Source organism: Choloepus didactylus, chromosome 19 (assembly GCF_015220235.1).
Source record: "Choloepus didactylus isolate mChoDid1 chromosome 19, mChoDid1.pri, whole genome shotgun sequence".
In the NCBI taxonomy this organism is placed as follows: domain Eukaryota; kingdom Metazoa; phylum Chordata; class Mammalia; order Pilosa; family Megalonychidae; genus Choloepus; species Choloepus didactylus.
This window is the reverse complement of record NC_051325.1, coordinates 23,787,986-23,804,335: the sequence shown is the minus strand read 5'-3', so window position 1 is coordinate 23,804,335 and position 16,350 is coordinate 23,787,986. Positions and strand designations below refer to the sequence as shown.

The following is a 16,350-nucleotide window of genomic DNA, read 5'->3' as shown; positions in this document are numbered from 1 at the left end:
CAAAAAGCAACTCACAAAGAGTCTTTGGATGGTGCAAACCATTTCCATACATGTGTCTTATTTGGTATCCACTGATTTCCAGGGCAAAAAAAAAAAAAAAAAAAAAGGCAACAAGAAGAGTGGGAGGATACAGCGAATTCCTCTCTTGGGGGCCTTGACTTGAACTTTCCGGGCCTGGTATATCTCCTGGACAGCTCCCTGACACTCCTTGTTACTCCAAGGGTGAGAGGAAGCGATGGGAGCAAAGAGGGGCCCCTTTCTTCAGGGGTTAGTGTGGGACACACCTCCCAGTCACTTGTCACTTTGAAATTCCCCTCTCCCAGGAGTGTGGAGAAGCATTACAGAAACCAGGCAGATAATTAACATTTCCTGGTGTGAATGGAAGGGATTTATCACACATTGACTTGAGCACCATGACTTTCTCACTAAACCTGGTGAAAAGTAGGTATGGATTTACAGGAAAATCCCATTTAAGAAAGATTGAGGAATGGGGCATTGTGGTAAATTGTTAACTATTTGTTTAGCCAGGGCTCATCGTGTTACCACATCCAGATTTCCCAGTTTAAAGACAGAATATACTGACATAATTTTAGCAAACTAAGTTCTCTGACCTTTTCAAGCCCTTTCCAAGACTTTGGGAAGCGATTGTAACTGACTAGAGTTGATGGGGGAATAAAAGTTTTTTGAATCCTTTGGTGTCTTGACTTTTGGATAAAAGAGGATCTGTCATATTGAATTAGTCATCAATGGTGAAAATTGCATAGAACATGAGTGGAAAGGACCAGAAAAAAGAATGAAATTATATTTAGGTGTTAGATGATCTTTTAATTTCCAGTTCACAGATAAAAATACTCTACTTATTTGTTGTTGGCAGAAAACCTACAGCCCGAAGTCCTTTCGTCTCCAAGGATTAAAAAAAGAGGTTTATTTGTAGCCACACTGATTTTCAGAGAGGTTCTTTAAAGAGGTGAGTCTTATGGCTGGTTGAGAGAGCTGGATAAGGGATGAGGGGAGCAATGCCCAGGACAGGCATTCCAGAAGAGGGGAGCAAAGGGAGTGAGGACACACTTTTCTGAGTTCAACAGATAGTGGTGCTAGTAATGAAGATGAGGATAATGTCAACATTTTTTAAGTCCTTATGTGTGTCACCATCTCAATAAGTTCTGGGTAACAGCCTTGGAAGGGAAATTGTGTTATCCCCATTTCATAGAAGTGGGAACTGAAGATTAGGTAATTTAAGTAGCAGCCAAGACTATGAAGGAACTAGAATGCCAAGTCAAGCAGTTTATGACTTTCTCCTTTGTAACAGGTGATTTTGCTAACTTCAGTGGAATACGATGTAGTCTATGTACATGTATATATATTCAGGTTTTAGGTGCTGGCCTTGCAAGTATTTTTATGGAGTAGAAATCAAATTAATTGAAATGTTTTTTGGTTGGCAAAATGTGAACCATAACTCCAGATACAGTCTAATTAATAAGTAGAAAAGACAAGTATCTAAAGACAGAAAGACTGTGATGGGGTGGGGCGAGAATCCTGACCTTAAAATGCCTCTCTCACTGTGCAGCCCAAGCATTTGTAGTTCCTTAGGTGAAAGTGTGTTTCTTGGAGTCCTAGGATGTTTTAGAATTTTCTGGAATTCTTCCTCTCTTCTTCCTCTACGTCTTCTCCGTTTCTCTCTCCCTCCGTCTTTCATTTTCTTTCTTTCTCTCACACATATTGTGCTCCTGCTGGCTATGTGGCATTTTGCTTCAGGCTGGGGATTCAAGGAGGGACAAGCATGTCCGTTCTGGAAGACACTTACAGTCTGGTGAGGAGAAAGGCAGGCTAGCCACTCATTACCACACAACTGGTCAAGGTGAGAACATAGAGAAAAAGCCCCCAAAGGAAGCTGAGACCATCAGAAAAGACTGGGTAGAGAAATGAGTAATATAGCAGAAACCTGGAGGACAGATGAAATAGGGAACAGGCATACCAGGCAAAGGGGACAGCCTGTAAAAGGTCTGCTGGCAGGAAATGAAACCATTGTGTGGTTGGAGTATGGTAAGTTGTTCAGTATTTCCAGGGCCTGAATTGGGATGGGAGGAGGATTGATAAGAGTATGATTTATGGAGGTCAATAGAGGGTCATGATTTACCTACAGCAGAGTTCAGATTTTATCCTACCTAGCAATCAGTATTCTTTCAGCTAAAAGTAACTTGCAAGGCGATTTACAGGCTCAGGCACCTGGGAGGTCCAGGGTTGTATCTGACTTCAGGCAAAGCTGTATCTAGTTGTTTCTCCATGCTAGTTCTTCTGGGTCAACTTTATTCTTAGCACATATGGCACCAGAAGGTCTAGGCTTATATCTAACAATCCCTGAAAAAAGAGGTTAATGTTTTTGTGATATTTCCATTAAAAATTCCAAGGAGAATTCTCGTTGGCACTGCTTGGGTCTTGTTCCTTTCACTGAATGCATTACTGGAGCCAAGGAGATGGGATACTTTGATTGACAGGTCATATGGTCATCTCTTAAACTAGAGTGGGATCCACATAAATCCCATGGGTATTTCCTCAAAGAGATGCAAGACAGGCCACAAATATATCCAGGAGAACAAACTAGAAAATTTTTATCAGAGATGTCATATGGTTAGTTTTGTGCTGAACAGCTCTTGTCTTACCTTAAAAATACACATACTTTTTTCTTAATAAAAAGAAGAAGTTTAAATTTTTTTTGCCATTAAAAAACAAACAAAACAAAAAACCATGGCCCCTCAAATCTGTGAGTAAAATTGATCATCTTGGGAGATGTCCCGTGGTTATACTAAGGCCATACCTACTCTAAGAGATGCTGTAGGTGCCCCACCCGGATCCTTTCCATTGGACTGGTGCACTTTGCTACCCCAAGTGTTGGCTCAGAGTTGCTCCCGCCTCCAACAAGGCAGACCAATCCTGAAGTGCTATTTGCTCTCCAGAGCTCCCTGTGGGATCAGGCTGAGGCTACACTTCTGAAAGCACATCTTTGCCTGACGTTTTCTCCTGCCCCATCCTACTTCCCTTGCTTCCTTACGGCTTCCTCCTGCCTGCCCTCACTATATATATCATCTACACAAGAATCCCCATCTGAGACTCTGCTTCCAGGCAACTGACCAAAGACACCCACAGATACATTTCTGCATAGTTCAAGGGCAATGAACCATTCTCACCTTATATCTTTGAAGGGAGTCCTTGAGGGCCTATTGCTTTCTAGGAAGGAAGCTGAGAGAAAGGATAGGAAGAAAAAGAAGATAAGCTCTGTGCTATCTCACTGCTCCGTAATGAGCTAGGCATGCCTGTTTTCTCTGAAGTCCTAAGGGCCTGTCTGAAATTCTCTTGCTTGTTGTTTGATGAACAAATATCTCTTGGTATGCTAAATTTCAGAATTTTCTCAAGAAAGCCAAGGCCTTTCATTTGTAGCTTTCATAACCCATGTAACCCCTCCCTCCTGAAGTCCTTGAGAGGAGAACATTGCTTCTCTCAAAACTCATGATGTTCTTAAACAACAAACAAAAAAGTCAGACAATCTTAACATGATGTATGTGGTTGTATTTTAGCCCAGAGTGAGATCAGCCATGGAGATCCCAGAGATATTTAGATTCTACTTTGTTTTGCTTCTAAATATGTGTTTATTAAGGAGATTAATTAAATGGAATCATTTGTCTGGTTCTGAAAGGGATTGGGATTCTGTAATGGTTGCCTTTGGATTCTGCATGATGACAGATTTTAAATCACAGAGGAGCTGCACAGTTTATTACAGAAAACAGCAAGCGATAAAAAGCAAGACCTGCTGAATTCCTCAAAGCTCAGGAGTAGGGAAAACATGTTTTCTTTTAGCCACTCTATTTATTTGGGATTCTCTGATTTATACTCAGACTTCTTCTCCTTTTGGAAGAGGCATCACTTAAAAGAAAGTTCACTGAGCACAGGGCATTGATTCTATATCTGACCTTTGTTGGGGCATTCGGCAATGTTTCATGGTCCAGTGCCCAATTTCCTGATCAAAATAATTACTGAAACTAATATTTATTGTTTTAATTTCCACTTCAAGGAGAGTGTTGGGAGCTGGGAATTACTGGCTAAGCTTCCAGTACACCTATTTCTACCACGGTCATTTTTATAAGTCCGAAGAACCTGAAAAGACCTGCATCTTCACCTGGTACCAGGTTGATTTGTAAGCAGGGTGTGGGCCATGGGAGAAATTCCTTGGGTCTTACATAACAATGAGATCTATATGTCAGCAAGTCTGGTAATAAAGGCTGCACTTTATTTCTGAGCTCCACCTAACTTTGTCCATCTGCTGATTGTGGTTACACCCTCAAGCAATTTTCCTAGTGCCCTACTCCCTTGTGGTACCACATTTTGTTTTTTGGACAAGAATTTTTTCTTATTGAAACTTTGTTTTCCTCCACCCAGTGCAAGGCTGGGTTTCCTAAGTGCCTAGAATTTTATGCTAATTCCCATGTGAGGCAGCCATATTTTGACATCACCTTAGCACTTTTTCTCTTGGGTGCTCTTTTTATTGCCTGCCTTTTTCTCTTCTTCAATATTTATCTTGTCAGGGTGAACCTTCAGGAGGTAGGAAAGAGATCTAAACCAAATGTTGTGAAGTTATTTTCCTTTTGACAGGCAGCCTGAAGGCAACTAAATACTTTTCCAGAATGAAGTTATTAAGAGTTTGGTTCTGCAGTGTTTTCATGAAACTGGCATGCATGATCCAGTTACCCTTCTTAACTGAACTAGAGGAAATGTAATAATGTCAGGGATTGTCAAGTGCATGATGTGATTTTATGACAATGGCCCAAGAATGGTTTTGAAAGCTTTTGGATGACAACTTACAGAGAGAAAAAATTTGCAATGAAAAATGCAGTTTGGTAAAATGGACCCATCCTCCATATATTGCTATAGCCGATCTAAAAATAAAAGTAGTGTACATAGTAGACAATAAAATGATAGCATAAGAGAACAAAATTATCAAAACTTTCCTAGAAATGGCATAAAGGGAGAGCAATAGGGCATAAATTAAGAAGAGATAAAAGTGGCCATAGAATTGGAAACATATACACAGGAAGATTTGTTTAGAACCAATCATATTTAATAGATCATGTACAGATCAGAACTTAGAAGTCTCTGATAGTCACTCACACACAACCTTGAACACATTACTTTCACTTTGGTGTGTTGCCATAGAATTTCATTGTGACTTCAGAAAAACAATGCTCCAACTCTTGTTTTTCCATGATGGTGCAGCCAAAGAAGCATTTTCAATCTCTTGCTCCACAGTCCTCGTTGAAGTAAGAGTAACTTTCATATTTTAGTGGCACTTGATTTCTTAAGCTTTCTTTTGACCTCGGGGTTTTGTTTGTCATTGAAATGGGCCTTCCCTCTGCAGACACTGAAAAGCAGGGGAGTTCATCCTTAGACAATAAAGTCATCTTTGACCCCTTCATGGACATCTTTGTGAGCTAATGCTGAGCTCTAAAAGTCTAACTTAAATGAATTGAGATACATTATATATAAATATGATTATGGAATTACATGATCACAGATACTCCCAAGGTAGTGAATACATTTTATTGAGTGGTATTAGAGGACTGAAGCCAAGGAAACTTTTTGGAAACCTAGACAGACAGAGGTTTAGAGATGTGGTTCAGATATCCAATGAAGATGGAGGAGACCTTGAAAGGTAGAAAGAACCACAAAAATGCCTTTCGATGGAGCTGAACCTTGGGGTAACTCATTTAGCAAAAGTGGGATTTGTCTGTTTTTATGTTTATCCCTGTAATTGACTTCAGAGATTCATAGTGCTACTTTACCTTACCCTTACCCTTACCTTCTGCTTTCTTTTCCTTTTCTCCCTCCTCCTCCTCCTTCTTATTCTTCTCCCAGCCTTTGAAATTAAATCCTGCAATTTCATCTTCATGTGCTTCATATGTAAGTTTTAGGAAGATCATTAAACTCAAGGATCCGACAATAAACTATCTTTGGCATCCTAAGATGTTCAATGCAAAATATAAGTACTGCCATTTGGCTTCTTTCAAACCTTGTCTTTTTAAGAAGGAACATATATGGAATGATATATGGTACCAAATTTATAAATACTCCCATTTCTGACTGAGAATATTATTTTTGTTTTTTTCTCTAGGACTAGTCTGGCTAGTCTGTGCCTATCATAACTCTGATAAATATTTAAAGAATGAGGCACTAAAGTGAATAATGTGAGATTGATGGGTAATTAAGCTTAGAGAAGACGTCTCCTCCTGCTACTAAGATGCTTGTTGTGTCTGAAGATCTGGGAATATAAATGGCTTTGCTAAGCCAAATCAGATTTCCATGTTCTTATGGGGAGAGTGCCCATATAAGAAATTTGGCCTAGCATCACTTTCATATCTCACATTGGCATCTGCCCTTTGTCTCCTTTAAGATCTAAAAAGGAAAGCACATTTTAGTGGAAAGAATATTTGGAGATGCCAGTTGGGATGAAGCATTCATTAGATTAGTAAGAATTGGATGGTATTGAAAATCTCACTTTCAGTCAGTAGTTGGCATTCATGGAGCGGTTGGGTTTAAAGGTACTTTAATTGACTGAGGAATTAGTTTGTTTGCTAATAAAATATATGAAAAAATAAACCTAGCTAGGATGTAGTAAAATTTTAAAATTTGCATTGATTATTTCAATTTTGGATTTAAAGACTAATAGCAGCAACTCTAGCTGGATAACCCTGAAATTTATTGTACAAACTGGGATGTTTTTGAAAGTGAAACAGGTCCTATTAATGATTAATGGAAGGATAGCCAGTTTAAACCAGAGCATATTATGACCCTAAGTAAGAGTAATAACAACAGAGCTAGTGGTAATAACACAATGTTTATCATTCCATACTCAAAGTGAACTGGTCCAATCTTGTATAGTTAATAACAAAAACAAGAAAACCCCAAGCAAACAGAGTCCATCATTCAAAAAGAAAATCGGAAATAATCCAAATTATTTATTTGCATTTCTCAAATACCTTGAAGAGTAAATAATCCTTTTCTCCTTTGTTTCTTCAGGTAAATTCTGCAACACAGAAGCCCCAAAGATTCAGTCTGGCAATGCTGGACCCTCCTGGGAATTTCAGAAGAAGACCCAAAGTCAGCTAGACATAATCTTCCTTAGCAGGTGGGGAGAGGAATAATATTAATATTCCTCTATTAATAGTATTGGTCCTGTAATTGAGAATTTTCTATATGCCTGGTGCTATGATAAAACTAAAAACCTCATCTAATCTCATAATAACCTTTGAAGTAGGTGCTTTTGGCATTCCCATTTTACAGGGAAGAAAACTGAGGCTTGCAAAGGGTAGGTAAGTTGCTCAAGCAGCAGAGCCAGTACTTAAACATGGCACATCGACAAAAGAGTTTATGTTCCTCGCTACTATATGCACTGCAGGCTTCAAACTGTTGTCACTGGGATTGCTTAAAGGTAATAAAAACCTTTCATTTTAGATGTGCTATAAAGAACTTCATCCAGCTTTAAGTACATAGTAGTGTTAGCAAAATGTTCTTTGCCATTTTGAAAGTCACTATGGTATAAATGGGGTATCTAGAGCTTTTTTGAATAAATGAGAACCGATATGAAAATAAGTGCATATGAATGTAGGCTATTTGGAACCCTAACACAAATGTGAGCAGAACATGCAGTAAGAATGGGCCATTTTTCATTCAGTTGGAAGGGGCTGTCATTGGCTGAGTTTAGCAGGTAATTGACTGAAAGTCATCAACCATTTTCAATCCTCAAACTCTTTTTTATGAATGCCTGAAGGATATCAGATGAACTGTCTGTTGTAAATGAATAATAATTTGCTTTAGATTAATTAGGAACTAAAACTGTTTCTAATAAATCTCCAAATGCTTAGCATATTTTGAAAACCAATCTTTTATGAGAGTTAGATTTCTTCTCTGTCCTTAGTAATGGATTGGGGGTGGCGGGAGGAAGAAAAAATAGCCAAACGTTTTGGAATAACAAAAATGTGACAACAGTGAATGAGAGTAAATGCATTCCAGGGCTTTGTTTTGTAATCTCAGCAGCTCAGAGGCGTGTTCAGTGGCTAAAAGTGCTAGTTAATTTACAGTAAATAAGACGCCGGGGTGCCTTCCATGCAAGTACCTCAGCAAATTCCGTTGGCTATTTAATGAGCGGTCAGTGTCTTCACCGACTGAATAACTGTATTATATTGAAAATAGCTGAATTCTTGTTCAAATAATGGTCTCTGCCTCCTGGCAATGCTCTGCAATGATTGGGTAACTGGAGCGTGTCTTGGAATGTGGATGGATGGGTCCCGCTTTCCATCTAGTCTTTTTTTGGTGTTTAGAACATATCATGGGAGAACAAAGTGTAGGGTCAATTCATCCATTAATTTGATGCTTTTATAAGTCCATATTTCCTGAGGACTTTCTTTTGAAATTGGAAGGGGGAAAGAAATCCATCGGGGAGGGGGGAAGGATCAAAATGTTTTTTCCCTAAATGTACCTAAATGATTCAAATGTTATACCAGAGTCTTAAAAGTCACCTAGTGGTTGCTACACTGCTAAACTTGCTCTTTGTCAGACAAAGAAAAGCGAATGTTTATTTGTAGAATTCCCTACCCCCACTCCAGTCTCAGTTTATTTTGTGGAAAGAATGAAAATAGTATGGAATATTGTGGCAGGACAATAGCATATTCTGAACCGAATTTCCTGTCTCTAGGAGCTTTCTCTTTAGCAATCAGCAGTGAATGTAAAAAATTTAGTTTCTGAGTATTCTAATGCACTAACAATTTTTTTTTCATTATCTTTTATTCAACAACAAATAAAAAGTGGGACTTTTCTTTTAGTGGTAACTTTTTGGAATGGAATGATTTACTAAGGAGCAGAATGGACGTAGTGTCAATGACTCTCTATAAAATCACTTAAAAGTCTGTGGCAAAGATTTGCCACTTCTATGTTCTCTGGTTTCTTTCTCAGGACACAGTTGGGCTGTGTTTCCCGTACAGTTTCATATAGTCATGTGACTGAGCTCTGGCCAGTGGAAAGTGAGCAGAAATGGTAGGTGCCACTTCTAGGTCTAGTTCATAGAACCCTCTCAGGCACCATCTTTTTTTCCCCCTATTCCCATGTGCCAGCTGAACTGTGAGGCCCCCTAGGACCTAGAGGAGGAGGGAGCCACAATATAGAAGGAGCCTTGATCCCTGAATGACACATGGAAGACTACCCCTCCAGAAAAATCCATTACTGGAAAGTGATAGGCATGAGAATTAAACCATTATTTTGTTAAACCTCTGGTATTTAGGGATTAGTTTTAACAGCAGCTAGCATTTCTTGCTTTACTAATAGTGGACTGGTTTATGTCATGGCATAGGATGATGGCCTGGTATGATGACAATGGTCTTGTTCTCTATGTTAGGTTATCTCGATTCTGGTCCTGGCCTCTGCCTGTTATTATATGCGTGACCCTGAGCAGATAACCAGCCTTCCTCTCTGGCTTCAGTTTTTTGTGAGCAAAATGAGGAATTTGGACCAAAGACTTTAGGATAAGTTAGCGTTCTTTTGTTGCTAGCATCTCTTACAAACTTCAGCAAATGTAATTTGTCATAAGGATATAGGTAGCTCACAGTGTCAAAGATGCTATGAGAGTGTCAGGCTCAGAGAGGGCAAGAATCAAGGAAAATTCAGGGATCCAGATAAAAAGTAGTTGACAACCTTGTCATGGGCTGCTTTTGGGATTTATCATGGTCTTTTCTGTCCTTGTCTATTGGTTAGGTTTTGTATAACAAACTACCCCAAGACTTTGTGGCTTAAAACAACAACATTTATGTGGCTCATGATGTTGCAGGTTGACAATATGAGCTGAACTAAGTTGGGCTGTTCTGCAGATCTGGACCAGGCTCAGCTGATTTCATCTGGGCTCACTCATACATTTATGGTCAGCTGTCATGTCAGTTGGGGCAGGTCGATCTAAGATGAACTAACTGGGAGAGCTTGTTTCTGCTCCATGTTCCTAGCAAGAGTTTGTTCACATGGAGGTTGGACAGGGGTCCAAGAGAGGTGTAGCAGCATACAAGGTCTCTTGAGGCCCAGGTGCAGAACTTTCTCAATGTTACTTCTGCCACATTCTATTGGCCAATGCAAGTCACAAAGTAGCCTACGTTCAAGGAATAGCTCTTGATGAAAAGAGCTACAAAATTCATATTGCAAAGCAATATAGATATAGGGAAAGGTGAAGAATTGTAGCCATTTTTGCAATTCACCACACCTTGCTTGGGTCATATGACCACTCTTTGCATAGGAAAGGGCTGGTAAATTATGTACTCCTCCTAAGAGTGGACACGATATGAGAGAAATAAGTTCCCAAAAAGAAATTAGAATGAAAGGGCAATGAATTCATTGTGTCCCAAACCCAACAATATTGTCACAGATTTTTCCCTAGCTTTGAGCATCCAGGATCTCTGAATCCAGGATCTCTGAAGAATCCAGGACTGCAATTTGAACCTAGATTAGGGTCCAGGTTTATGTCTGAGTGTAGTGGGTGTTTAATGAAGCAACAAACCGCCCCAAAACTTAGTGGTTTAAAATAACCATTTACTGGAGCTCCCCAAATTATGGGTCAACTGTGGGGGATTGGGGGGGGTGTTGCTGATCTGGGCCCAGGTCATCTGATCTGGATAGGTTCACTCATGTGTCTGGGGTCAGCTGGTGGCTTGACTGGAGGCTGGATGGTAAAATGTCTTTGGTGGGAACAGCTAGAATGGTGGGATGACTGGGGCCTCTCTCCATGTGGTCTCTCAGCTTCTAGGAGACTAGTTTCTAAAAAGTGGTTTCAGAGTTCCCAAAAGAGCAGCAAAGAGGGGAAGTCCCAATGCACAGGAAATTTTTAAGCCTCTGCTTTTGTCTCATTTGCCAACACCCTAATATGTGAATATATCTCAATAAAATTGCATTAAAAATGGCATGAACAACTCTTATTCCCCTTTTTATGGGATTAGTGGAGAATTATGGGAGATTTTACAATCTGCCACAGTTGTCAGGAAGCAGATGTAGCTGCTGTGAGCTAAAGGGTGCAGTGGAGGCAAAGTCCACGGGTGGTGCCAGCCAAAGCCTTTGTTCTCATGCCACCTTCTCTAGAGGCCCACCCCCTGCATGGCCCCACTCACAGGTCATCTTGCTGGCATCTCATTAGATTCCTGCTATCTGATTCCAACTCCTTGTCACCCACCAGAAATAATATGTGCAATCCTGAATTCAAGGAAACTAAGGGTAAAGATGTTAGAACTTGGGAAAGAATATATATTTTTTTTCTCCTCATAGAATACAAGGTTTTGACTTCAGAGCTAGACAGACCTGGTTTTGAAATTCACTGCCTTTTGCTAAATGTGTAACCTCGGGAAAGCACAGAACCTCTCAGAGCCTACTTTCTCACCTGCTGAATGGGTTTATAGTACTTACAAGGTTGTTGTGAAGATTAGATATTATAAACCAGCACCTTGTTTATATTTAGCAGACACTTAGTGACTTCTCTAGTTTTCATCTTGAATTGGCACAGTGGAATGAAAGAGGGCTATACATGTTTTAAGACTGTTTTTCCTTTTAGTTCTATAGAAAATAATACTGGAGAACTATTAAACTTACAGCTCAACTTATTTTTGCTTTCACCGCAGCAGTTAAAAGTGTTAGTCATTAAGAAGATCTATCTTCACCATTCTCAGAAGCTAAGGTTGCTTCAGGACTGTTTCTAGCTGGCAAGATCTGGAACAACCACAGCGTGCTTTGGCTTTATCCTTTCTTACTGGGTGAGTGGCGGGTGTCATTCTGATTGACTGGTGCTCATGCTGTACCTTTTGTTAAATATTGTGACTATCACCCTTGGCTACATCTAAGGAGCATCCCACATCCTTAATAAGTTCCCTTCTGAAAAATATTATGGCTTTACATAGCCTGAGGTGCCATTTTTCTCCAAAGGTGTTTGACGAATATATGTCGAATGAATATTTGAGTGAATGGTTAAGTAAATGAATGATTTGGTGAAATCTCCTAGTTTTCTAGTGACTGCTTTAAAAATAAGAAATGTTTTAATTAAATGCAGACAATGATCTACTTGTGAATGCTGCTAGAAGGGATATTTTAGAGACAGAATTGTAGAATGTAAACTATAACAAAATGCATGTTTATTTTACATATTTTTCTTAAACCTCTTTATCTTTTCACACTGAACTAACTCTTGAAATAAATAACACCAAGTTTTCCTCTCTGGGATTTAAAGCTGTATTTCATTAATTTGTCCTAAATCTAGCAGTCTGGAGCTTTTGGAGCGGGGGGGAGTGTGTGTGTGTGTGTGTGTGTGTGTGTGTGTGTGTGTGTGTGTGTGTGTGTGTGTGTGTGTGTGTGTGTCTGTGTGTCTGTGTGTGTGTTGGGGCAGGGGGCTTGTACCTGTTCATGCAATTTGGTGAACAGGTCTCTGGTTCAGCCTACCTGAGAATCCCAAGGTGCAACTGGGTTAAAAATGGTGTGACTCTCAGCAGGTGAACTCACCCCTATGTGGGACATGACTCCCAGGGGTGTAAATCTCCCTGGCAGCATGGAACATGACTCCTGGGGATGAGCCTGGATCTGGCATCATGGGATTGAGAAATTCTTCCTGACCAAAAGGGGGAAGAGAAATTAAACAAAATAAAGTTTCAGTGGCTGAGAGATCTCAAATGGAGTCGAGAGGTCATTCTGGTGCTTATTCTTATGCATTATATAGATATCCCTTTTTAGTTTCTAGTGTACTAGAATAGCTAGAAAGAAATACCTGAAACTTGAACTACAATCCAGTGTCCTTGATTCTTGAAGACAATCGTGTAACTATATAGCTTATATGTGTGACTGTATGATTGTGGAAACCTTGTGGCTCACACTCCCTTTATCCAGTGTATGGACAAATGAGTAGAAGAAAGGGGGGACAAAAAGTGAATGAATAATAGGGGGGGAGTATGATATGTTTTGAGTGTTCTTGTTTACTTTTTATTTTTGTTCTTATTCTTATTTTTTTGAGTAATGAAAATGTTCAAAAAATTGATTGTGGTGATGAATGCACAACTGTTTGATGATACTATGAACAACTGATTGTACACTTTGGATGATTGTATGGTATGTGAATATATCTCAATAAATTACATTTAAAAAAAATGGCGTGACTGAGATATTTCACTCATTACTTCTCCCCAGCCCACTCCCCGGACACCCTCATGCTTCATGAGTGTTAAAAGAACTTTCGTTACCCCTGGAGGCTTCTTTTTTTTGACACCAGGGGCCTCTGGTGAATTTTAGCCAATTAATCCTGTGTCCTCTGCCCTCCACTCAGAAAGTGGGGGACAGGCTCCGGGAGAGGGCACTGAATGTCAGCAAGGCCCTCTCTGATGCCAAAGAAACTGAGGGGTCATCAGGACATAGTGGGTTCTGTGTGCCAAGGAGATCCCATTTGGGGTACCTGAAAGATAAATAAGTTACTTGGGATCTAATTGGGGAAAACGCCAAGGAATTGAAGAGGTACAACATCATGGCCATAGGGACCAAACACATCCACTGGTTTGCTTGGGACATTTGAGGTTTGTTCTGTTGTCCTGACATCCATCTGGGTTAGCATTAGTCTCTGACTTTTTCCTTTAAGTGAAGAATTACTATCAACATCTGTATTAGCATCACCTGTGATAGACTTGAAATAAATCCACATTATACTCCCAGCTCCATCCATGGTCTTGCCTAACAATGTGTGAGATACACATGGAGTGAACAAGAAATTAAGTCTGCAAAGGAATAGAGATGACCCATTTTTCTTTTCCCATCCTTTTCCAGGTACCTTAAAATCAACATTTCCCATTCTAGGAAAGCATGCAGGGTGCATTCATGGAGTGGCTGTGGTTGGCGAGCTTCCTCCAGACAGGGTGGTGGGAGAACTCAGGCTGCTGCCCCTGGTGCACCCTTGGTGGACCAGCGAGTTTGACCTTGGCCCCGTGGGGCATCCTGCGTGAGGCTTTCAAAGCATGCTTCATGTAGGAAATTAGTGAAGGTAAATCCATTGATGGTTTGATTCTTTTTCTCGTCTAACTCATGGAATTTAAATAAATATTTTGGAAGTTCATTTTGGTGAAGGGGAACTATTTTTTTTGTAAAAAATTTGTTTCTAAATTTGGTTCAGAAATCAGTTGGAAATGTTAATCAAAGTATTTAACAAATGGAGTGTCAAGAAAATTTCAGCCTTTGAAGCTTTTAGGGATTTGACGTTATTGACCACAAAGCTTACAGGTGGAAAGACATTCAAATTTATTTCTATACGTTAAACATATTAAACAACAAGAGCTCAAATGGTGTGTAAGATTTCTGTTTGAAACTCTGTAATTATGTTATGGAATAACTCAGCTTGTGGGAAGAATCTGTTGCTAGAGCCCCAATTTTTAACTGGATAAACTTATATTCTATATACCAGAATAAAATGAAATTGAGAAGCTCTCAGACTCTGTGCATCTAAGTTTGGCAAAAACAGTCCAAAAAAAAAAAAAAAAATCAAATAAAGTTAAAGTTTTTTGGCAAGTTTTGCTTGTACAAACACTTGCCTAAGAAAGGTACTTGGAAGAGGGACAGAAAGTTAGTACCTGTGAAAATATTTGAGCTGAAAGATTTATATATTTCAATACAGAAATAGCATTGATAATAGCCTTCATTTAGCAGAATTTACTGTGAACTTGGCCGGCAGCACAGCAAATGCAAAGAGATTTTCTCTTGGAATAAAAAGTGTCTCATTTCTGTTATACAATTTCCAAAAAGATCTCAGGTGATTTTATGAAAACAAAAATAATGATATAATGTTGAAAAAAAATTATTTAGAAAAATAATGTAATATGGCATTAGAAACCAATATGGCTAAGAAACTGGTTAAAGTATACGGATGTTTACCAGGGAAAATTATTTGGCTCATATTATTATTTAATATTCAGATAATTGATACTAAGTTTTTAAAATATCATTTTAATAGATATGAATATATGCTAATTTTTTAAAAGACTTGTTTGTAAATAATTTTTGATCTGAACTGTTCTATAGCTCTACCAATAAATTAAAACCAGTACATTGGTTAATTAAACAGTATTTCAAACTATTGTTTAATTTTATTTGTTTTTAACACCTCTTCTCACTCTCAAAATTGACCCAGTTTGGACCATAAATTATATGATTGCCTTTTGCAAGGATAAATTATTCATGGTCTGAATGAGGTATTTCCAAGAAAGTATGTAGGTGTTGTCCTTTAATTAATTAAAATTGGATTGAGAGATATAAAGTGAACTCCACTTACTCACTTAAGGCAGAAACAGTGTTAAGTGATACTCAGATCTCTTTTTTGCACAGGAAGATTACAATTTTCATCATCCCTTGAAGTTAGGTGGCATCATGTAACTGAATTCTGAACAATGGAATGGAGACAGAAATGATGTAGTTTTTTCCAGGACTGGCCCCTAAAATGTCTTGTGTGATCCTCCACATATTCTTTCTTTTCTTCTCTACTAGATGGTTGGAAATAATCCACCTGAAGACTTGGAGGCCCTAAAGGATGGCAAAGCCAGTTGACAGGTGGATCCCAGGTCCAGAAATGACTGGAGACAGGCGTTCCTTGTGGACTTGCATTCAACTATGATATGAACAGTAAATAACCATATTTTGTGTCAAACCACAAAGATTTTGGGACTACTTGTTACAACAGCAAGGATCCAATTTCACCGGGGAAAATTTGACCCAGACTTAGTTTCTTAGGCTGATTGGCGCTCCTGTTTCTCAATGCCTATATTACTTGCTAACACTTTGGTTTAAATATTTCCAGAGACTAAAAAATATGCTCTACCATCTACCATAAAACAAACTAATTATGAAAAGAATTTGTATCCTTAAGGTGTGTGGATGGGTAGATAAACATTTGCCCTTTGGGGCCAAATCTGAAGGATGCCCTTATTATAAAAAATATATTAAGTAGACAAATAATATTAATAACACCTACCATCTAGTAACACGTAAACATATATGATATGTAAAACACTGTGCTAAGTACATACATAAGTACAATTCTCATAGCAACCTTTTGAGGTAGATACTTTATTGGCTCCCTTTCACAGATGTGGACACTGAGGTTTAAATGCTTAGATAACTTGCTGAAAGTCACCTATGTGGAAATAGTGGCAGGGGAATTGGCACACAAGTGTACTTGACTCCAAAATCCAGGCTCCCCATTGTTACATTAACTATTGTACAGACATTCATCGTTAGTCCCTGGACCTCTTAAATCTCACCACAATT

General features: G+C 39.0%; 1 long non-coding RNA gene across 1 annotated transcript; it reads left to right on the top strand.

Annotated features, from left to right (window-relative positions):
• The first annotated feature begins 11,686 nt into the window (after positions 1-11,686).
• Positions 11,687-15,848, top strand: LOC119515635. The gene is made up of 3 exons (XR_005213115.1): positions 11,687-11,819; positions 13,864-14,077; positions 15,571-15,848. It is a non-coding gene; the product is annotated as an uncharacterized LOC119515635 (long non-coding RNA).
• The last annotated feature ends 502 nt before the right edge of the window (positions 15,849-16,350 follow it).